General features: G+C 41.7%; 1 protein-coding gene across 4 annotated transcripts in view; it reads left to right on the top strand.

The window, feature by feature from the left end:
- Positions 1 to 630: 630 nt before the first annotated feature.
- LOC102941738 (serine/threonine-protein kinase Sgk3) overlaps positions 631 to 24,609 on the top strand; it is an 84,385-nt gene continuing 60,406 nt past the window's right edge. The window contains exon 1 of one of the 4 annotated variants that reach the window (XM_037892500.2): positions 631 to 1,052. The gene's annotated coding sequence lies outside the window, so the exon portion shown is untranslated. Of the gene's footprint in view, positions 1,053 to 1,621; positions 1,755 to 11,876; positions 11,973 to 24,609 lie in introns of those variants that run through there. The other 3 variants (XM_037892493.2, XM_027828512.3, XM_043539554.1) reach the window with 3 other exon arrangements.

Below are 24,609 nucleotides of genomic sequence, written 5' to 3'. Positions count from 1 at the left end.
TTTATGTGGAGTGGAGGAGATGTCAATGTGATCCACTTGTGCCTGCTGGTTTGACACACGTGCTATGGGGTTGGAGCTCTCCCTGCATGCACTCTGTTTTAAGTAGGAAGTCTTACTTTTCATTTCAGTTGCGGTTTGCAGTATTCTTGGAGCAGCGTTGGTCCCAGGATATTAGAGAGACCAGGTGCGTGAGGGAATGTCCTTTATTGGACCAGCTTCTAGTGAGAGAGAGAGAGAGAGAGAGAGAGAGAGAGAGAGAGAAGCTTTCCAGCCATACTGGTCTCTTCTTAGCTGGAAAGCTTGTCTCTCTCTCTCACTAGAAGCTGGTCCAATAAAGGACATTCCCTCACCCGGCTGTCCAAAGTGCTGTCAAATGCACGCAGGAAGCAAAGAGGAAACAGAGAATTTTCCTGCACCAGCAGGGCCGACCCCAAGTGAGTTGATCTGACTTTACCAAGGAGGCATAACTCACTGTGGGAGAGGAATGTTCTGCGAACAGCTTTGGCTCTCTCGGGAGGCGCAGCAGCCTGCAGTTGCCTCCAGGCCCGCTAGAGGCCGCGGCGCCCCGCTATCCTGCCCGGTCCCTGTGTCACATGAAACTCACATTTATTTCAGCGAGTCCTGACACGACCCTCCCCCGCAGGGGGTGAGCGTGTGCCTCGGCCAAGCTGGTGCCTGGCCGTGGGTGAAACCGCCTCGGGAGCTGGGGGTTAGCAGCGGCTGGTGGGCTGAGGCAGGGCTCAGTGGTGGCTCGGGGCGGCGGCGGGGAGCCCAGTTAGGGTCCCGCGAGCGGGGCTGGCCGCCTGCACCGGTGGGCGGGTGCGCGGGGCCTGGCTGCGAGCGCTCCCGGGGGCATGTAAGCGCTCCGCGGCAGGAGCCCCGGGAGGGCAGCCCTGGCCGGCTGCGTGCGTGTCTGGCTGGCGGGGGCCCCAAGAGGAAGCTCCGCTGACACGTCAGGGAAGAAGCATTTAACCCCTGCAGCGGGCTCCAGGAAAAAGGAAGAGAAAGTGCAAAGTGGCGGAGGCTCGCTCAGCTCGGCGTCGGGCTCTGGGGTAGGTGCGGCCGCGGAGGGGGTCGGGGCAGCTAGGGGGCTTGTGATCTAGCCGCACGTGGCCGCAGAACTGAAGCTGCGGGGACCGTAGGCTGCTGCTGGGGCTCTGCTCGGTGCGGCGCTAACCTGGGGAAACGCGGGCCTTGCACCCCGCTCGTTTGTACTTAGAAATAAGTAGGCTTTAAAAAAATCCTGCCTCCCTCTTCCGCAGGAAGCCCGAGCTGCTCGGGTGCACATAACGCTCGCGTCGGGGGGCTCCGAACTTGGTCAGGGTTCCGGGAGGAAAAAGCGCTGTCTCGATTATTTAATCCTGGAAAGGGACTATTGCGAGGAAGTTACCCGGTAGAAACGCCCTGTACAGGCGCGTGGAAGGTATCCTGGTCTGTCACCAGCGCTGGAAAGCGTGCGGCGGTACCCTGTGCTCAACTTCACATTTCCGGCTTTGAATTATTTAGAGGAGTTGAAGTGACTGGTCAGATCAACTTGTCTTCAGGTTCCTCGCGTGTCTGCCCATGTTGGTTACAAAAGAAATAACTTGATGGGTGAGGGGAGGGAATAACGAGGAGAAAATCTCAGGGCAAGATCATTTTTCTCTGGAGTATAAGCATAAGGCTCTACCCTTCTGTTCTTACTCGTCAATGTCCTGTCTCTTTGGAACAGTTAATCTGTTTGTGTCTTTTAAAGGGGCACAGCTTCAGGAAAGGTAGGCTTTGTTTTGTTACCTGCACTTCTATTACAATTCTTTTGCAGTCTGTGAATGCACTTTAGTAACGTTCTCCTGCGGTGTTTGTAATCTAAAGGCTGCAGCACTTTTGCATGAGAGAAAGCTGATTAAAAGTGAAAGAGGAATGCAAAAAGTAAACTACAGTGAAAAGTAAGCGTATGCTTCTAAAATCTATTCAGTTTTAATGAGGCAACAAAAGCATTTTTGTTTAATTAATAACTTTTTAGTAAACCTGACAGTCTCTTAAGGGCCTGATCCTATTCTTATAGCCAGTGAGTGTTCTGTCATTGACTTAAATATAAGGTGACTGCTGTCTGTGATATGGGATCTGTTGGACCTTCCTGTACTAGATTGGAATGAAATCTTTCTAAAAGTTTATTATCAGGCTCAGTTTTACCTAACCCTCCTGTCTCAGAATAGTGAATTGAATTGCAATCAATAAAATGATTCACATAGTATGGTTAAAAAAAGAGACTCATTTTAAAGGAGACTGTCAGCTGTAACAAAACTCACCAACAGGAAAACAATCTATTTTCTTTTAAACAATTTGTCCTGAATTGTTAAATCCCTTAACAATCTCTAAATAGTAGGACTGTGGACAAGAAACTTAATGGGAGCAAGGAACGTTGTCAGCTTGGCTGGGGGGAGGGAAGGAAAGTTTACTCCCCCTGAAACATACCTGCCATTTTTACAAAAACCACCTAAAATTACACTAACCCAAATAAGTTAATGAGCAGAAAAAATTCTGTTTCCTCTTTGCTTACTGTGTGCATTTGACAGCACTTTGGCCCCAATCTTGTAATCAGATCCACCTAGGCAATCTTGCACTCGCATAGATTCAATGGCAGGATCAAGGTTTGTATATGGAAGTTTCAGTTCCCTCTCCTCCTCTGTGTAGTCTGTTAGCAAGGGAGAAACTGAAAATATTTTTATAAAAGGATCTGATTACAAGAGTGGGGCCCAAGTGCTGTCAAATGCACAGAGTAAACAAAGAGAAAAAATGGAGAAATTTTCTGCTCATTAACTTCTTTCAGGTAGTGTAATTTTAGCTGTTTTTTGTAATAATGATAGGTACATTTCAGGGAGAGTAAACTTTCCTTTCCTCCCTCCAAACCCAAGCTGACAGTTTCCCTTGCTCTCTTTAAGTTTGTTGACCTACTATTTGTGTACCTCACTGAATCTTCGTCCCATATGTCCAATGTTTAGCTTGGCTGGTTGGGAGGTTTTTGAGGTGTGAATTGCAACTGTAGACAATCCCAGTGTTATGATTCCACTACATGATCCTGAATAAATATTGGCGCCTGGTGAAAGCAACAGACATTTGGGAGGTAGGGAGGGAGTGACTAAATTCAGGGCAATTGAGAGAGACTGAGTAAGGCTTTCCTCAAAGCCTTAGGTGAATAGTGGCCCTTACCCTGCTTTCTTTACCTTCCCTCTGAAAGACACTAAGCAAGTTAATACAATATGGGGCTGTATTACCTTTCTCAGGTAACCACAGGGCTAGAGGGAGAAGGATTTGCATCCCTTTGACTCTCTACATCTCCTTATCCCCCCGGAGACCTCTGCTGCGCCAGGTTGGGGAGGACTGGAGACAAGACTACTACAGCGGTGGCTAAGCCTCCCTTCTGCACAGAAGGAGAAATCCACAACCAGGGCGTTCCCTTGTGTGCAGATGTGGTGGGAAACAATATTCATCTCAGAGGCTTAGATTGTTCAGAAGTCAGATGTGGGGAGTGGTGGTACTCTTCCAAGCTCCACCTACAAAACAAGCCTCACTCACTGCTCATAGCTGATATGGCAGCTATTCAAAATATGAGGAGCCCAGAATGTGCATAAGGTTCAGCTCCCCCTCAGTGGGGTCCAAATACATTCCTGGGCCCTGCTGAGCTTCTCACGCTTGGCTTCTCTTTGGTCCTTGACTGGACTCTGCTAGACTGCTTGGGTTTGACTCCTTGATTTTGGGGCGTATGTGGGAAAAGTGGGGGGTACTCACCCACGCCCATTCCCTTGTGGAACCAAAATGACGTGTCGCTCATAGACTGTGCAGATCTTTGTAGTAAAATTCTCACACTCCTTTCTTACATGCTTTGATGAGCAGCTGAATAGCTAATCCTTTAAATGTCAACACTGTTATCGTTGGGCATCTGAGTTAGCCCCTAATGAGATGAATGAGGCTGTTCACCCATTTTCAAATTTTGCAAACAAAGGCAAACATCACTTTATCGATTACACTTAGCTCAAGTCTTTGAGGCTGTCTCAGCAACTATAAACAGCTAGAGATTTATTTTTTAAAAATGAATCTTAGATTCTGGAGAACAGGGTGGATTTGATTTAAATCATGATTTAAATCACTAGTCAGGAAGACTTGATTTAATCATGGATTTCTACATAAAAGTGCATTCTTGTTGGTTGTTATAACTACAATACATATTCTTCACAACTCAAAAATAGATGTAGGTTTCATTTTTAGAAGGTACACACTATACATTTTTAAGCGATTTATTTTGAACACTTTTCAAATGAGTTTTACAGCTATATCAGAAAATGGATGATTGTTTAGTTATTTCCATTACCAAAGGTAATTGAAGCAGATATTTATGAAGTCATTGGGAGGTGAACTATCTCCAGTTCAGATAGGTTAATCATTAATATTTGGAAGATTTCCTTGCTATGCTATATTAGGAGGAGAACATCACCAGACAGACATTTTAAATTTTTATTTAACTAAAACAACATTATGTATTCTGGATTTATTTCTTCAACAGCAAACATAATATTTTAACAAAACAAGCATATGAATTTTTGAATTTTAGTTAAACATTCACGTTTTTTAAAATCAGGTTTGTTTTTGTTAAAATTGTTTTAACTAAAATAGTTAAATGAAATATTTATTTAAAAACAAACATTAAATCGACTATCAGCCAGGAAACTTAAAATATTGGCTTCTGCAGCTAACAGTCGTCTTCACCTTCATTTTACTATTTGTTCATAATCTGGAAAAGAAAAACAAGTGTTCTTGCTTTTTCAGGTCCCAAACGGTTTCTCGATTTGGAATCAATTAGAATATTTTCTTCCTTTAGACTTTCTACACTGGCAGAAGAAGCTACTGCTATTAAAAGTGAGATTATCAATTCAACAGTCTTTGAATCCAAGTGCTGAAGTGACTTCCACCAGTTCACTGGTGTGACTTTCTTTAAAACATCATCAGCAAACATATATTTCTTGAATGGTTCCTATTCCCAAACTGGGTCTCTTTTACAGCCTGCTGCCATTATAGGTTTTCCCTTATAGTGAGAGAATGGTATGGTAGATCTCAAGTCAATGAATGCTACACTCAGAAAGACCTCAAAACTTCTGGAATATGTTGCTCAAACAGTTTTTCACTTTTGTTTCTACTGCCTGTCCCTCCTTTCTCAGATCTATCTCCAGACTTCTTCTTGTCCAGATCTATTCCGCCCCCAACAAACTTCTATTCACTGAACTTTTTGAAACTTTTTTCACTTTTAGAGAGAGGTAGGGGCTTGACTCTGTGTACACAAATGTGCAGAGGGACAATAGGGTTGAGGTCTGTTATTTCTCACCTCTCTATATTTATTGATTTATTTACTTAACATGCTTGTTAGCAACAAAAATGTTTTATCTCTAGAGACACAAATCCACAGTTTGAGAACTGCAAAACTAAGCATCTCTGATGGTATCTTCCAGACTGAGTACTGAGTCCCATTGGGTAGGTAGAAAGATTAACCTAAATAATCTATACAGAATCCCCTGGAGGTTGGGTCCCTAATCCATGAACTATTGGAACTCAATTACAAAACTTTTCTTAAACATTACATGAATATATTGTCTCATACTATAGAATTAGAATTTATAATCCCTATTCCATGATGAGATATCTTTGAGCTATAATGTATCTTAATTAAAACTATCTTTAGATAGGTTTTTTTCCTCAAAAAGCATTTTATCAAAAAAATCCAATTTAAATAAAATAAAATCCAATTGTTTATTTTTTAAAATCATTGATTTTTATCCACCCTGCTGGAGAATAAGATGGCAACATGAAAGAGATGTACCAGTGCATATTGGCTGAATCTGAGCCCTGATTTTTTCCCTCAGAATATTGAAGAATCCCATCAGTAATTAAAAGAAGTCTATTCCATACCTTAGGTTTTTCCTAAACCATCTGTCATTGTGGTATGTAAATGATGTACAAAAATTAAAGGGAGAAACGAATATCTTAATAGTAACATTCTCACTTCCTAACCTTTGTTCTCTGAATATGCGGTTTTCAAAGGAGCCTAAATAAATTAGGTGCCCAAATACTGCTTTAGGTCCTGTGATGATCCCAGTCTGTGTAAGTATTTGGGTAAAACAGTTTGACCGTCCACAGGCAAAATCTGCTGCAAGTTATTCACTAGTAATCCATATTTTAAGGAGATAATTTTAGGGTGTGGGCACTTTAAAAGTACTGAATCTGTTCATTTTCAACTTGTTTAAAGTCAAACCACAGATCAGTGGATAATTTCAAGTGATGGTGTGTGTTAAAATAGTGGTGGAAATTAAAGTCAGTGAGTCCTGGCTTTTAATAGGCAGATTTTCTGTCCCATTGTAGGTAGCTATCAAAGCCAGACTCCATAGTTAGTCTGACCTGGCAAAGAGTCTTTTAATAGCACAGTTTTAACACAAGGCAGTAAAATATATTTGACTGAAAATACAAGGTATTGGTAAAATAAAATAGATGCCTGGTGACTCTTGTTTCCCTTAGGATCTAGGATTTAAGACATGAATAACTTGTCATTTCTAATTTTATAATTCCAAAGCAGACTAATTGCAGGTTCATGTTCGGTATCATTGTCAGGATTCCTTTCCCACTCTGAACTCTAGGGTACAGATGTGGGGACCCGCATGAAAGGCCCCCTAAGCCTAGTTTTACCAGCTTAGGTTAAAAACTTTCCCAAGGCACAAATTCTGCCTTGTCCTTGAACAGTATGCTGCCACCACCAAGTGATTTAGACAAAGAACCAGGGAAAGGACCACTTGGAGTTCTATTCCCCAAAAATATTCCCCCAAGCCCTACACGCCCTTTCCTGGAGAAGGCTTGAGAATAATATCCTCACCAATTGGTACAGGTGAACACAGACCCAAACCCTTGGATCTTAAGAGCAATGTAAAATCAATCAGGTTCTTAAAAGAAGAATTGTATTTAAAGAAAAGGTAAAAGAATCACCTCTGTAAAATCAGGATGGTAAATACTTTACAGGGTAATCAGATTCAACACACAGAGGATTCCCCTCTAGGCAAAACTTTAAAGTTACAAAAAACCAGGATAAACCTCCCTCTAGCAAAGAGAAAATTCACAAGTTGAAAACAAAAGGTAATCTAATGCACCTTGCCTTGTTTACTTACCCTTTTTGTAATATCAGAGACTTTTACAGGATGGTTTATAGAAGAAGGAGTTTTTTGACCTGATGCTTCTCTGCTTTCCCCAGAGAACACAGCAACAAAGCTCCCCCCCCCAAGATTTGAAAGTATCTTCTTTCCCCATTGGTCCTTTTGGTCAGGTGCCAACCAGATTATTTGAGCTTCTTAACCCCTTACAGGTAAGGAGAAATTCTAGGTAACCCTTAGCTATGTGGTTATGACAGTCATTTTAGAAGGGAACACCTCAAGCCTTATTTTCTGCTTATACTAGTTTTAGCATAGACCAGGGGTTCTCAAACTGGGGGATTGCAAGGTTCTTACATGGGGGGGTTGTGAGCTGTCAGCCTCCACCCCCTAACTCTGCTTTGCTTCCAGAATTTATAATCATGTTAAATGTTTTTTTAAAAGTGTTTTTAATTTATAAGAGGGGGGTCTCACTCCTAGGTTTGCAGTGTGAGGGATCACCAATACAAAAGTTTGAGAACCACTGACATAGACCATGATCCTACAATCAGATTTACATAGGTGGCCCTTTATAGTGTGACTTGTCTAAACGAGCAGTTAATGCATGTCAAGCTGGGGTGTAAATCTAGAGTGCTGTAGCGTCCTGTGCATGCCCAACTTGAGACACCATTACAGGAACCTGACTTTTCAGAGGGTAGAAACTCGGCACTTTATGAAAACCCAGACCCTCTTAAGGTGTCTGAAGATGAGCATCCAAAAACTGAAGCAGCGAAAATGATTAACTCTGGAAAATCTTGAGCACTGTGAATTTTGTTTATGGGCTAGTAGAACTGGCACAGATGATCTAAACAAACAATTTTTTGTGTAAGGTTACCTATCCTTAAATATTAAAGTTATAGAGCATAATTATTTTTTCAGTTAAGCAGGCATACATAATTTTATTTTATCTTGTTGTGTGAAAGTGACCTGCAAAGCAAAAGCTCTTTGTGTCATAAAGCAGTGAAGGGTTAAATAATATCCTAAAGAATCATAGAATATCAGGGTTGGAAGGGACCTCAGGAGGTCATCTAAAGCTTAATTTGTTTTAAATAAGGTCCCATCAGCTCCTCACTTTGCCTAAGATCTTTCTTTGGAGAGTAATTAGATCACATGAGATTGTAACCTGCATAGTACCTCTCCCCATCTTAGACTAACTGATCATCCACTTCCCACCACTCCTGGGGAGCAGGAAAAGCTGCCACCCAGTTTTAGGGTGACCAGATAGCAAGTGTGAAAAATTGGGATGGGGTGGGGGGTAATAGGCGTCTATATAAGAAAACCCCCCAAATATCAGGACTGTCCCTATAAAATCGGAACATCTGGTCACCCTACCCAGGTTACAGCCTGATAATATTCATGTCCTCCATGGTAAAAAGATCCTCTAACAGGAAAACCTGATAGTCCTGATATTTTAAATGGTTTTTGTTGTTTTTTTTTTTAAGCAGAAAAATCTATTTTTTTTTCCTTTTTCTTTTTCTTTTTGGGGTGGTGACAGGGAAGATGAGAAAGGAATTGGAGTTTGGGTGAATTTGAATAAAGGAGCATTAAAGGATAAAATTGTGCCCCCCCCCCCCCCCCCCCCCCTCGCAACACACACTTTGGAGTTCCCCTTTGCAGTTTCAAACAATCCAACAGAACAATGTGCCTGGCCAAATTGTTCTGGGAAACTTTGCTGTTTCAAAAGTTGCATAATTTCTTGGAATATTGCATTCCTCTTGGAAAGGTGAAAGGGATATCAGAATCTGGTTCTCTGATGGGCCGCCTAGGCTGATGCAAGCCTCCACTAAGAAATGGAAGTGACACATCTCACTGTCCATGAGGCATACTGAATGCCACAGTGTTGCAGTCCTCTCTTCCACTGTATATAATCAATTTCAATTTTGTTGTGTTCTTCCTCTCTCACCTATTGTTCTGAAACAGTTGAATAACAGTATTTTTATCTTATCAAATTGTTAGCTGAAGAATGTTGGGTGTAACAGAGGTGAGACAGCTTCATGTAGATCAGAATAATCATGAAGTTACCAAGAATGTAAAACCCAATTGTTGGATTTTGGTTTTGCATATCAGATTTTACATCTGTAAATGGCTTCCTATAAATTAAGTTAAAAATTTTCAGAAGTGTTCACTAATTTTTGTGTTCCCCTTTTGATGGAGTGTACAAATCCAACATGAGTCAGGAAAGGCTAATGGTGTGCTGGGCGGTACCGCATCAGCCCTGTCCTGTGACACCTGAAGCAAGCTTCATGCTTTGAGTGAGGAGCTAACAAGGGAGACTCAGTTCAGGGGCTGCCTGGCTGGGAGCGAGAAAAGACCTGGAGGTTTCCTTTTGTGGGAGAAGGCTGGCTGGAGCCATGAACCAGGAAAGATCAGTGCCTGTTGGGATTTCCCTGAAGAAGGAAGTTTGTTTGTGTTCATTTTTTTAGTTTGGGTTTTGGGTATCCTGTAGGGGTGGAACTTCTGTGTGATCTAACCAGAGGGCTGAGTCACCTCAACCCAGAGGGTGTTGGAGGCTGGCTGGATCAGCTAAAAGGCCCAGGGAGAAACAGAGGAAAAGCCACTGATTCACTGAGCTGTGCCCTATTTTTGGGTGACCAACTGGTGTTCTCCTGCCTCACCCTGATCTGCTGTCAGTGGATGCCTTGGTCTTTAATATCTCTGAAAATTAGGCATTGGTGTCAGGTAGGCAAACAAAACTAGTGAATGCTTCTGAAAACTTGGCTATAAACAACCAAGGAGCCTCATAAGTACTGTTTATACCCCATGATTTTGTAATAATATTGCACTGAAATGTGCTTCTGGATTCAGAGAGGTGAACATACTAATGAATAACAGGTATTTAGGCCTAAGACTTCATCCTTTTGATTTCTCCTGGCTTGTTTTCATTCTCTTCAAGCACAGGCACGTTGGACATAAATATCTGTCCTAATTCACTTTTAGTCTGCAGTAGCCAGACAGAGCTACAGTTGTATTCAGAGACTGTTGTTAGTGCTTCAGATGTAGTCTGTTTAGCTTCTTGGTATTACACATGGGATCATAATCAAGCCCTTAATTATTTTACTCTCTTTAGTAAATTAGGGACTGAACTTCCAGAAAATGAATGCTGTTACATAAATAGCTTCTGAAGCTTCCATTTTATGGTCTGTTTTGTCTTAGATTTTTCTCTCTCTACATTAGCTGCTTAACATCTATATAACTTCTGTACTGTTTGCAGATGGGATTTAAAATTACATTGCTTTTTTAAGGTAAGATTAAAGCATAGAAGTTTGGATCACTACCAAAACTACTTTAGAGGACAAAATGAGAGTGGTTCAGAAGAAAAAGCTAAATGACAAAAAAATATACCAGAGCAGCTGACTGCCTGAAGATCAGTAATTCAAACATGTAAGGGGCTTGGTTTTTCTGCCACCTTGGTTGCAAACTAGTAAACGAACTAAAGTTAAAGGAAGGGGTAGCTAGAGAAAGAGAGGTAGTTGAGAGAAATATGTATGAGGTGTTCAAATGGAAACAATATGAGTTTGTCTCTAAAGGTGAGTTTTCTGTAATAAACTTAAATAACTGGATGGTACCATTTTATGGCAGGTGGGGTAAAAGTACTTTAAGAAATAAGGTGCAGAGAGGTTAAGTGACTTACCCAAGGCTACATAGTGAGATACTGGCAGTCTAGAATCAAACTTGGGTCTCCTGACTCCCTTCTTTAATGCTAACTGCAAAATAGTGCAGTCTCACTAAAATATCATCAATTTTTAAAAATTGTTCATCTAATTTAGTTTCACTGGTTAGGTTTTTGTATTTTACTCCCATGTGAGCAATTAAATTAGAACCTCAAAGTGAAACTGACCAGACTAATTCAATACTGCCATGTGACTTGGGTTCTCAGGACACCAGAGAAATGTTTGAACGTTTAATATTTAAAAGTTTAAATGTAGAAAAACAATTAATCAAAACACTTTTCAACATACGGGGTTTTACAGAACCTAGACTTGGCCCTAAACGACTTCCTCCTGCAGTTCTTCTGTGTTCAGAGTTCCCATTGAAAACTGATGGGAGTTCTGTGCACAAGGGACTGCAAAATCAGACTGATATAGTGTCCCTTTAAGAAAAGGAGTACTTGTGGCACCTTAGAGACTAACAAATTTATTTGAGCATAAGCTTTCGTGAGCTACAGCTCACTTCATCGGATGCAAGTACTCCTTTTCTTTTTGCGAATACAGACTAACACGGCTGCTTCTCTGAAACCTGTCCCTTTAAGGTGCGTTGTGCCACTATAATACTTATAATAGCAATGAAGAAAATGGTACATTACATATGAATAACATTGGCTAATTAATCAGTTTGCAAATGCTTTATATAAAGGCTTTATGTGTAGAAAGAAAACTGTATTCTAGCTATAATAGCCTACATCTCACAAGTGTTTATACCAAATATATGCAGAAGAAAAATGAAAGGAGATTAAAATTTTCAGAGAAGTTGGTAGGGGTGGTGGTTGTTCTCATGTTAGCTGGTATGCTGTGTGCTGGATGAATAGGATTCTTTATAGAATTATCTAAAGCCAGGCACTGATTTATTTGAAAACAAAGAGTTCTTTAAAGCAAAGTTTAGGCTGGCATTGCCATGAATCCTAGAATTATTCTATGTTTTAAATGAGAGAACAGTGATGTACTTGTACTTACATTTAGTACTGCAGAGAACTGCTCACTAGAGAGAGATTCAAACTCTGACCAAGTCTTTCTAAATTCACTTCCAAAATTTCCAAGTCTACTCTTCTCACAATAGGTAGGTAATGAAAAGCAAGCCTGAAAGATGCTAGAAATTGTACTAACCTATGCTAGAAATTGTGTCAAGCTGTTAGGGACAAGTAATTTGTGATTAAGCACAGAAGCCAAGTAAACGCTTTCTCAGGTAAAACTATAACTACAATATGCAGAGTGTGAGCTTATATTCAGTTATAATTTGGGGTGTCTAAGGTGCTGTATGGAGGGGGTGCTCAATGTCTTAGATATGTTTCTGAATGTTATTTCACATAGTGTGTGAGTATCTATTTTATATCTGTGGTAACTTAAAAGTCCCACAGTAACTTTTATTTCTGACTAAAATTTGAGGCTAGACAAAAAAGGAGTGAACTTGAGATCCCCTGGCCTAAATCAACTAAAACTCACTCTCTGTGCAACCACTATTTGAATGCTAGGTTACCTGTAAAGCTTTAGACCCACAACTACTGGTTGAATATAAACTATAAAAGCCAGATAGAATCGCTATCCTTAAATTGAAGTGCACCCTTTGTTCTTGGCTATAGCCATTTATATATTTCAGCTCATATTATGTAATATAGTCTGAGGCCTCCAGATGGGAGACCCCATGAGCTACACTACATAAGTGGAGCTGAAGTTAGGAACTGCCTTATCTGGATTTTTGGCATGTGTCAGAATAGGGGTAAGGTTTGTAGGGTGAGGTGTCTTTTTGTGTGTGTGTGTGTTTTACTATAACACAGCTGTATGTGCAATCTTTCTGACTTTTTAAAGTTCCAGATTAACCCAAATATGTAACAATATTTTAAAACAACTTTATTTAAAACAAATGTAGCTGTTGTACGATGATTGTGCGTCATGAGGATTTGTTGTGGAAGCATATATTAAGGACCTCTTTAAACTGATCTTCCAGATCAGTTCTAGGCCTAATAGTGAGATTCATGTGGGAAGGGAGGAAGGACCTAGAGAAGGCTGAGTCAGTTCCAGAAACACAGCTAGCTTGTCAGTATACATGTTTCTCCCCATAATGTTGTAGCTGACTTCTTTAAAAACCTATATATTTTCTAATAGGCCCAAGTAATGGCAGCCTTTTGTGTAAACTAACTGGAAATATCAATATGTAGACTAATACTATCAATGTTTAGTGCACAATACATTTCAGAGGTTGGTTCTAGCTGCTGGTCCACATACCGCTTTCCTACCATGCCACCACCTGTGTCCTCTCTTGCCTACTTCTTGTCTGCCACCACCAATTCATTCTAAATGGAAAATGTAACTCTACCTATAAACATTTAATTTAAAAAAGCCTTCTACACCTTCCGTGGAGGTGTGTGTGTCTAAATAAAGCTTCTCCATGGGTTCCTCTGATCCTATCTCTTCTTTAATATACTACTTGTCTTTTTGTCTAACTTTTGGATCATAAACTCTTCACAGCAGGGCCCACATCTTTGTGAGGCACTGAGTATATTTCTTGGCACCGGGCAAATAATAATACATCATTCCTCAAAATGCTGTGCTAGGCCTGATATGCCAACTTAGGCAGCTTGTCAGCACTTGCACTCCCACTGTTGTTAGTACTGGTGGATCTGCCCCAGTAGGAGATTCATCCAAAACAATGTGTAGATACTTACTTATTACTGTAGGCATATTCTCAGGAGTAATTGTGCTATGTCTTACTACAAGTTGATGTAATCTGTAACAACCATAGAGGAACATGAGTTACGGCGTTTGGATACAGCCTCCAGATTTTTCCAAAGCCAAGGTGTACTGAGCTCTGGAGTTTTGGTTCAGACCTATCTCCAATATTTGTGACTGTATAAAGGGGGAAAAGCGTTACAAAAGCACCTTATTAGAATAAACTGTTCAGTGATTTAGGTGGACCTTAGTAATTAACTTAAGTACTTCACACTGATCCTGTTCAAAAGAGAACACTGTACTGCATTCCTATACCAAAAGCAAACTAACCTCTCCTAAGTTCAGCCTGAAGGAAGGTGATGACACTGAAACTGTTGTTTGATCCAGAATAAGTCAAGCATACAATATGAGGATTTTTTAAATTCTTTCTGGGAATCAGTACTCGCCACATTCCCCTTTGTATTAAAGCTGTTACAAATGCCACCTTCCTAAAAGGGGGGCTGGTTGTCTTGAGTTGAATCCAACAAACTGGAATTAGAAAAAACATTCATAATGAAATGATAAACATTCAAAACTTCTTCCACCAAAAACTTCCACTTTGAAGATCTTTCTAAATAGTCATAAAATGTTTTAAGGCAATTCCCCATTTAAAACAAACGACAGAAGACAAACAAACATTGAAGTAGTACCGTAATGTCCACGTTATGTCTCTGGGGTAGAATCTAGGAACCCAGGCAAGGGGTGCACTAGCTACATTAGACAAAAGTAACAAAGAAGATTGTCCCTGCGCCATGGAGCTTCTCGGCCTACTTGAAAGGCAGGATGCAGCACGTAGATAAAACAAACTGGATGGGGGTGAGTTGGGAGGATGAGGTAACAATAAAAGTATAGCAGAAGTCCATGTCTCTTGACTTCCTACTGTGTATAATTTAACTTGATCTTATTGTTTGGGGTGACAGAGTATGTGTATGTGTGTAGATGAGAAAAATGTTTGTTTAAGGTTGCAGGTAGTTCATGTTCATCTGACTTGTTTAGGATCGTTAGAGATGGCAATGACCTCTCTGATCAAGACTCTCCCTGCCACAAGGGCATGATCCAGTCGACTGATCAAGGAATTATCCAGCACAAAACAATATCTTTAAAGAGCAGTGAGCAGAATTCTGCCAGTTTTTGGTACTTTCTGTCAAAATGCGTCTTTGAGGTAATCTGGAAAGCAAAACATAAAGAGAAATCATTCATTTACGTTTACACAGATTAACATGTCTCCTAATGAAACAAGACTTACTGTGGGTTTAACTTGAAATGTATTTTCAGGTAAGTTGTACTAGGCTGATAAAATGTTTACTATGTAAATAGATGCACATTCACTGTTAACCAGCCGTACATAGGCAGTCTCTAAGCCTGCGTCTACACGACAAGCTGGGGGTGTGATTACCTTGCTCGGGTACGTGTACTCATGCTAGCACAAGTATAAATAGCAGGGTGGCCACAGTAGCACAGGTAGGGGCAGTGCAGGTGCAGCTTAGCTAGGCTGAGTACATACCCACTGGTTTCAGGCAGGTTTGCTTCTGCTGCTACCGTGGCTACACTGCTGTTTTATACTTGTGCTAGCTCAAGTATGTGTATGCAAGTTGAAGAATCACAGCCCTAGCTCATACTGTAGATGTAGAATAAATCTGGTGACCATGCAGGCACGCTTGCTGTGATATTACCCCTCAGCCGTACATCAACTGTGGTTCTTCTCTATTCTTGCTCTTCTATATCCGAGCAAGAGTAGGCTAGCCAAAAGCGATGAGGCATCACTGCAGGAGGTCAGCACTGTGGTGCTTTCAATGGAAGTGGCAGGCTATGTTCCTTGCTTGGAACAAAATACTTGGTTTTGCTTACTTTAAACTTTTTGATTGGTGTGAGTGAGCAGAGGCTTGTCTTTACTTAACGTGGGATTGTGATTATAGCACTGATCTAGGACTTGGGTGACCTGGGATCCATTCCCAGCTCTGCTGCAAACTTCCTGTGTGACTTGGTTCAAGTCACTTAGGCTATGTCTGCCCTAGGAGCTCTGCAGCTGTAGTGCCATAGACAGGACACTTCCTACAGTGACAGAAGGGGGTTTTCCATTGCTGTAGCTCAGGGATCTCAAACTCAGATCACTACGAGGGCCACATGAGGACTAGTGCGTTGGCCTGAGGGCCGCATCACTGACACCTTTTCATACAAAGATACAAAACCCCCCCCGCCCCGGCCATGCCCCCACTCCACCCCTTCCATGAGGCCCCGCCTCTTCCTACCCCTTTCCCAAAGTCCCTGTCCCAACTCTGCCCCCTCCCTGCCCCTATTCCAACCCCTTCCCCAAATCCCTGCCCCGGCCCCGCCTCTTCTCCGCCTCCTCCCCTGAGCACACTGCGTTCCCGCTTGTCCCTGCTCCCTCCTGGAAAGTCCTAAGTGCCGCCAAACAGCTGTTTGGTGGTGTGAAGCGCTGGGAGGTAGGAGGAGGAGCGGGAATTGGAGTGATCGGGGGGCGGGGAGCTATGGTGGGTCGCAGGAAATAACTCCGCGGGCTGCGTGTTTGAGACCCCTGCTGTCGTTAATCCACCTCTCCAAGCAATGGTAGCTAGGTCAACAGAACTAGAAGAGTCTGCATACCGGGGGGTTACGTGACTGGGATGTGTGAATTTTTCACATTCCTAAACAATGTAGCTAGGTCAATTTAAATGTAAAGTGTCGACCAGGCCTTAGTCTTTCTGTGTTTCACCTCCCTAATCTATAAAAGGAGGATAATAATTCTTCCTTTGTCTGATTTGTTTATCTAAATTGAATGCTCTTTAGGGCAGGGATTCTCTTGCTATGTTTCTCTACGGTGCCTAACGGGAGGGGCTCTGATCTTAGTTAAAGTCTCTAGGAGCTATTATAATATAAATTAATAAATAATAAACTCTTCTTCAGTCCTGACTTTCAAACACACTGTATTCTACTGCTGAAGCACAAGAAATTGCTAATTAAGCTTTGAGTACTTTTAATTCCTGCCACACCAATTACGCCTAATTCTCTTCAACAAAGATTAGACCTTGTTTTATTCACTGGCCATAATTCCCCCTAGCATATAATAGCCTGTTATTCTTCTGAAATCTGACTGGTTCTACAGCTCTATTCTTCACCAGGACTCTCTTATTAATAGGGCCCTACCAAATTCACAGCCATGAAAAATGCGTCACAGACCATGAAATTTGCTGTGTCCCCCCCCCCCCCCCCCCCATGAAATCTGGTCTTTTTGTGCTTTTACCCTATATTATACAGATTTCATGGGGGGCAGATCCCAATTTATCAAATTGGGGGGCCTGACTCAAAAGGGAGTTGCGGGGGGGGCACAAGTTTATTTTAGGGGGGCTGCAATATTGCCACCCTTACTTCTGCACTGCCTTCAGGGCTGAGCAGCCGGAGAGCAGAAGCTGTTGGCCGGGCACCCAGCTCTGAAGGCAGCACTCCACCAGCCGGAGCAGTGCAGAAGTAAGGGTGGCAATACCATACCATCCCACCCTTACTTCTGCACTGCTGCTGGCAGTGGCTCTGATTTCAGAGCTGGGCTCCTGGCCAGCTGCCCAGCTCTGAAGGCAGCGCCACTGTCGGCAGCAGTGCAGAAGTAAGGGTAGCAGTACTGTGACCCCACTACGGTAACCTTGTGACCTCCCCCTGCACGGCTGCCTTTTGGATCAGGACCCCTACAATTACAACACCATGAGATTTCAGATTTAAATAGCTGAAATCTATTTTTTTTTTTTTTAAATCCTCTGACCATGAAATTGACCAAAATGGTAGTGAATGAGGTAAGGCCCTACTTATTAAATGTGAAGCAGGCACCACTGATGCATCCAGAAAGATCAGTTTTGTCAATGAACATCAGAAGTTTTGGCAGGATATAGGATTGCTGTTTCTGCATTCTCTTCAGTAAATGACTGTTTGCCTTCTCAAATTCAAGTCTGGGCAGATTAAAATTCTTCAATTGTGTTTGAAATCTCTTTCCTAGATGCTGCATGACTTCTTTATTTTTCTCAATTACTCATTATTGTCATCCCCTCTTTGTAGACTGAGACCTTTTGCTATAATAAGGATTCTTTCAAAAGGATTATTTTGTACAGGATCCAGATTTTCCTATGAACCAGAAGAGTGTTTCTGATTATGGGCTGTCCTCCCACTACCTTCTCCTACAGAAACACCCCTCCCCCCACCGCCACATACACACCAAAAACTTTATTCCTTACAAAAAATGTGGGTCAGTGACCATTTTATAGCAACTAGTTTTCACCTCCAAAATGATCCATAAACTTTGTTGAATAGGCCTCATCTCTGTCCAAGATTATATCCTGCTATAGATACGGTGTTAACTATGAAAGCAATGGTTGAGTTCAGCACCCTAGTTGATCCCATCAGCACTTTTTAGATCAAATTGAAGTTGAAATAAAATGAAGTCATATTTAACATGTTGAACAGGAGCCTCATGAGTAGAGATCACTTGATGTAGTGTTTTGGTCTGGTCACTATCCTTCAGCCTCCTATCCTGCTTTTTAATAGGCATCTCTATAGGATAATGGAGTGATACTAGTCATTCCATTGTTAAGGCTGCCTCTGAGTGAGTTACACGCCTGAATTTATTTTATTTTTTTTTAAGTGACTGCCTCCAAAACCCACACATTTAATTTTAAATTTGACAGAAGTGTACCACTGAAGCCTAATAATTATATTGTAAACTTCACACTAAAAAGACTATCCTCAGGTAGTCTGTGCCTTTTTTTTTTTGTAGCAAATGCACATGGTGGGAGAAGGGGTTGGGGCGGGAAGAGAGTGGGGCAGAGGCCTTGGTGGGGAGGGGTGGAATGGGGACGGGGTCTGGGGCAGAGCTGGAGGTCGAGCACCCCCAGCACATTGGAAAGTCGGCACCTGTGTACTGCCCCAATCTTGGGGTCCCTAGACACACACTCAGGACACAGACCACCTGTCTGGGACCTTTCTCTGAATGTTGGGACACACAGTCCAGCTGCCTAGCCTCTCCGGGTGCAGCACTGACTCCTCAGGCTCCCCAGTACTTAAACACACCCCTCTCCCAGAACTCCACCCCAAAGGTGTGAAGCTTCTGGCTTATAATTTAACTCTCTCAGGGGCATGCAAAGGTTTTGAAGCAGTGAGACTATTCAAAGTGTATGCATACTAATATCTTTATGCTCTTTTATCCTTATGTACCGCACAGTACAGATCACACAAAACAATAAAATATGCTAAACACCATGTCCCTCACTCACTCACCCTTCCTTAGGGAGACCTTAGGGACCACCTGTGTTCCAGTAGGCAGGGTCCTCTGCCCCCTTGCCTACCCTGCCCCTGCAGCAGCCTGCCTCATCTTACAAATTGGCTCTCCCCTCAGTTTTCCCCCTCAGGGGTCCCTTTATAGATTCCTGCTGGGGTCATCTGCTTCTTTTTTTTTCCTGGTAATTTTCCCTTACTCTCAAACCCTCCTTCGTTCAGACAAGTGGAGGAAATGTCCTCCCAACCAGAGCAAACCCATTGTCCCAAAGTGTTTTTCTTTTGAATAAGAGAGAGACAAGATACATGAGGAAATATCTTTTATTGTACCAACTTCTGTTGGTGGAAGGTATAAACTTATCGTTGAGTGCTGATCACTCACCGTTGTCTCTGACCTGGCAGAGATGTAACACAACCCTGCTAACTCTTGGTGGATCCACATCAGCTTTCTGTGACACAGTAATTTCATTAATCAATTTAATAAAATCATCCACAGTTCAGAAGTCGTATAGACAAGACCCCCTAATCGTCACACTGTCTTTCTATATGTGAGCACTATGCATCACTCTTAGCACCTCTTTATTTCTCAGTATTTAAGCGTTCATTTGTTGTCCCAAAGTTAAAGAAACCATTCTTGTATGAGCCAAAAGGGAGTGTTTGTACTTTCTGACCCTAATTTTTTTTTTTTTTTTTTTTTTTTAGTTTCAAAGATGACTGTAAACTAGCCCAGGTTAAAAGAGGTGCTATGCATAAGTGGCTATCTTAACCTGGAGGAAGCTGGGTACTTCTCAAGCGGGCGTTAACGCACAAGAATTGGTTGTTTGGAAAAGAGTAGCGAGGGGCAGGTGTGAGGGGGAGAGAAAGGTATTGTGGGAGGATTCAGAAGGAGGGAATGAACTGTGGGTATGTCTACACTACAAGTGCTACAGCTATGCTGCTATAGTGTAGACACTTACTACAGTGATGGAAAGGGGTTTGATTCCCCTTCTCCCGAAGAGATGTAGCTAAATTGACAGACGCTAGGTCCATGGAAGAAGTCTATCTGGGGCTTATGTTGGCTTAACTACATCTCTTGGGGTGAATTTTTCACAGCCCTGAGTGATGTAGCTAGGTCAACCTTAATTTTAGGAGTAGGCCACACCTGGGGGGTGGACAGGACATTTCTGAGAAGGAGAGGAAATTTATAATGGTTATAGGTTAACTTGGTCATGCTCATCCCGTCCTAATTCCAAACTCCACCTGTTGGGTTATGAATCCTTTGGTTGCGTCCAACTTGACACCCACCCCAATTTTCCTCTGGGAGTTAGCAAAGGTGGGAACACTAGTGCAAACACAGACACTCTGTATTTTAATCACTATGTTGTGTAGATATGCAATAGTGGGAAATTTTAATTTAGTCTAATGTAGACCTAGGAGAACCTTGCCTGTGTCTTGTTTAATTTCACCATTGAAATCATAGAATCATAGAATATCAGGGTTGGAAGGGACCTCAGGAGGTCATCTAGTCCAACCCCCTGCTCAAAGCAGGACCAATCCCCAATTAAATCATCCCAGCCAGGGCTTTGTTAAGCCTGACCTTAAAAACGTCTAAGGAAGGAGATTCTACCACCTCCCTAGGTAACGCATTCCAGTGTTTCACCACCCTCCTAGTGAAAAACTTTTTCCTAATATCCAACCTAAACCTTCCCCACTGCAACTTGAGACCATTACTCCTTTCCTGTCCTCTTCTACCACTGAGAATAGTCTAGAACCATCCTCTCTGGAACCACCTCTCAGGTAGTTGAAAGCAGCTATCAAATTCCCCCTCATTCTTCTCTTCTGCAGACTAAACAATCCCAGTTCCCTCAGCCTCTCCTCATAAGTCATGTGTTCCAGACCCCTAATCATTTTTGTTGCCCTTCGCTGGACTCTCTCCAATTTATCCACATCCTTCTTGTAGTGTGGGGCCCAAAACTGGACACAGTACTCCAGATGAGGCCTCACCAATGTCAAATAGAGGGGAACGATCACGTCCCTCGATCTGCTCGCTATGCCCCTACTTATACATCCCGAAATGCCATTGGCCTTCTTGGCAACAAGGGCACACTGCTGACTCATATCCAGCTTCTCGTCCACTGTCACCTTTTCCGCAGAACTGCTGCCTAGCCATTCGGTCCCTAGTCTGTAGCTGTGCATTGGGTTCTTCCGTCCTAAGTGCAGGACCCTGCACTTACCCTTATTGAACCTCATCAGATTTCTTTTGGCCCATTCCTCCAATTTGTCTAGGTCCCTCTGTATCCTATCCCTGCCCTCCAGCGTATCTACCACTCCTCCCAGTTTAGTATCCGCAAATTTGCTGAGAGTGCAATCCACACCATCCTCCAGATCATTTATGAAGATATTGAACAAAACCGGCCCCAGGACCGACCCCTGGGGCACTCCACTTGACACCGGCTGCCAACTAGACATGGAGCCATTGATCACTACCGTTGAGCCCGACAATCTAGCCAACTTTCTACCCACCTTTTAGTGCATTCATCCAGCCCATACTTCTTTAACTTGCTGACAAGAATACTGTGGGAGACCGTGTCAAAAGCTTTGCTAAAGTCAAGAAACAATACATCCACTGCTTTCCCTTCATCCACAGAACCAGTAATCTCATCATAGAAGGCGATTAGATTAGTCAGGCATGACCTGCCCTTGGTGAATCCATGCTGACTGTTCCTGATCACTTTCCTCTCATGTAAGTGCTTCAGGATTGATTCTTTGAGGACCTGCTCCATGATTTTTTCCGGGGACTGAGGTGAGGCTGACTGGCCTGTAGTTCCCAGGATCCTCCTCCTTCCCTTTTTTAAAGATTGGCACTACATTAGCCTTTTTCCAGTCATCTGGGACTTCCCCCGTTCGCCACGAGTTTTCAAAGATAATGGCCAATGGCTCTGCAATCACATCCGCCAATTCCTTTAGCACTCTCGGATGCAACTCGTCCGGCCCCATGGACTTGTGCTCGTCCAGCTTTGACTAACTTTGACTAACTTTGTTTTGACATGGCTATTACATAGGGATCTTGCAGTGCTTTTTATATGCATGAAATGTCTTGGCTTGCCGGTTAGTTGCTTTAGAAATCTGGCGGTAATTAAACCCATTGCTGGAGGAAAAAAATAGACACTTTAATAGTGCTACTTTTAATAGGATTTGAATCCTCAGCATTTTAAATGTGAAGCAGATATACTTTCCAGTAGGTTACACAGTCTTCGGTTAATGACCAGTATTTCTCTGGACATTCCACAGGCCACTGGAGGGCTCCCATATTGTCTAATTAATCCAATAAGGATATATTAATAAAATGCATACAATGGCTAGTTCAATTTTTCAGTTTATAAAATCTAAAATACAATATGCAAAATTAATGAAAATCAGACATACTATTTTGCTTTTTGAACAAAAATGTTTAAATATTTTCATAATGCTGAGAATGTTTGGATTATAAATTTTGAAAAGTAAGTGATCCATTTGACACAGACTAAGATTGCTTTGAAGTTATGAAGCACTGAAATGTTTGTGGAAAAAACCAACCAACCAAAACAAAACCACAAGAACAATTTCTTTATTACATACAAAAATTGCTTTTATTCTTCATCTATTTTTGAAGAAAATTCTAACTGGAATATAGAAAAATTCTTATTCTCACTACTTATTGAAAGAAAACTGACTAGCTTGTCTGATTTGCATGCAGCAGGATCTTGAGATGAACCAGGGATTTGACAAATTGACTTGAATACTGACTGTAGGAAGGTATAATAAGGTTAAATGATCGTGCTAAAAAAAAAAATCCATTCATCTTCAGTCTCTCTTTGAAATTATTTGTATGCATTTACATCAGACCTAAAAGTAGATGAGAGAGAAGTTTTGTGATACAATATTTGGAAACAGGACAAGTGGTGTTGACTGAAGCAACCTGCAATATATTCCTATCCCTCCGACAACAAAAAAAAGTATGCGAGCACTACTTTGTTTCTTGGAATTGCATGTCAATTATGAAACACAAACTTCTGTCAAAACAAGGGCCATTAACACACATCCACATGTTCTGTGTTTCTTTGTGTCCCACTTGCTGAAAATTCCATAATAAAGCATTGGACAACAAAATTGTAATTATTGAATTCATAGTGGTGTTTAATTATTGAGTTATCACTTTGTAGACTATGGAATATATACTGTACAAGCAATAATTAATGTCAGTGGAAACATGCTAATTTTTTATATTAAGAAATAAAAATATAGCTATGTAACAAAAGGAAAAAAGCGATATGTTAAAATCAATGTCAGTTTTCTTGTTTATATGATCACCAAGGACCTTTGATAAGGCTGTATTTTAATCTTAGTAGATGCTCCTAAGACATTGGGGACTGCCTGATATCTCCATGTCCGATCACCTCATTTCTTTCACTTATCCCCTCCTGGTCTCAAAAGTCCTGCATCATATCTGTCTCTGTTTTGGTTTAGGAGGACTGTATGGAGATATCTTTATAAACCTGTCTCTGAAATTCCTTAAAATGTAATTATGATGGTCACCATGTTGGCCAGCACCAGGGATTGACCCAGGACCTTCCAGAGCTAAATGCGAGTCTCTACCACTTCAGTTAAAAAGCCAGGCTCTGAAGCTGAGAGGTAGTACACTTACATCCTGCATGGACTGGACACAGAGGATAATATGCACTGACCATTAGATTATATAATTAGGGTCAGGGAAAGTGCTTATAATTAGGGTCGGGGAAAGTGCTAAAAATGGTGCCGTCTTATTCAAAAGATCAGCTCCCCGTCATCAGAGACATAGTTGCTTGCTTTTGTGGTAGATTTTTTTTTTTATCATTACTCTTTACTCCCATTAGGTGCATGGACTCTGCAGAGCTATGGAAGAATGAGTTGGATTCTCTTTTGGCTTGGATAGTTCAGCTAAATTGCTAATGTAGTTACGATTACACATGTGTTTGCTGCCGGTGATACCAGAACGCAGTGTGACTATCTCAGATTCCAGGCTGGATTTGCAGATGTGATAGCTGGGGCGGGGAAAGGGGAGCTTTTGTAATGGAGCAAATTTGATATTAAGATCATTGATAAACTTGGGACTCCACAGTTCCTTTCTTTGGTAGAGCTATGCTTTAGCTGGCGACCACAAAACAATTCTTTCTCTCCAGAAGCTAAGCACGCTGCTACCACACTCCAAGACCCTAGTAGCCCAGGGAGGGAGAAACCTGGACTGATAAGCAACTCCAGATCTCTCCAGGTTTGTTGGTAGGTACAGTATCTGTGCAAATGATGCACAATAAGATCTATTCATTTACTTTGAAAATATACACAGTGGGTGGTTGTTTTTCCTTCTAAGGGAAGAGAGAACCACACATTTCCTCTGCATTGATGCCTGGTAGTCATTTTGGGTGGGCTTTCCTTGCATAACATAAAACAGCAACATGAAAAGGTATGTGTTTATCCAGTCCAGATTTGCAGTTCTGTTAAAATGATAATACAGCTTAGATCTTGGGAGCAAAGTTCATAACATTCTGAACAGAAGTTTGAAGTATTTACTTTAACAGCAAAGTCTAATTGAACAAGCTCTTTTGTACATATGTTCGACCTAAGAAGACCTAGCTGTGTTCAGCCCTGTTCAGATCTTCTTCATACTGAGTTAAAATGTGTTTATAAACTGAATACCTAGAAGAGAGAATCTTTCAGTTAAGAATGAATTGTAGATCATATTC

Source organism: Chelonia mydas, chromosome 2 (assembly GCF_015237465.2).
Source record: "Chelonia mydas isolate rCheMyd1 chromosome 2, rCheMyd1.pri.v2, whole genome shotgun sequence".
NCBI classification, from domain to species: domain Eukaryota; kingdom Metazoa; phylum Chordata; order Testudines; family Cheloniidae; genus Chelonia; species Chelonia mydas.
The sequence above is the reverse complement of the archived record's forward strand: the minus strand, read 5'-3'. Positions and strand labels throughout refer to the sequence as shown.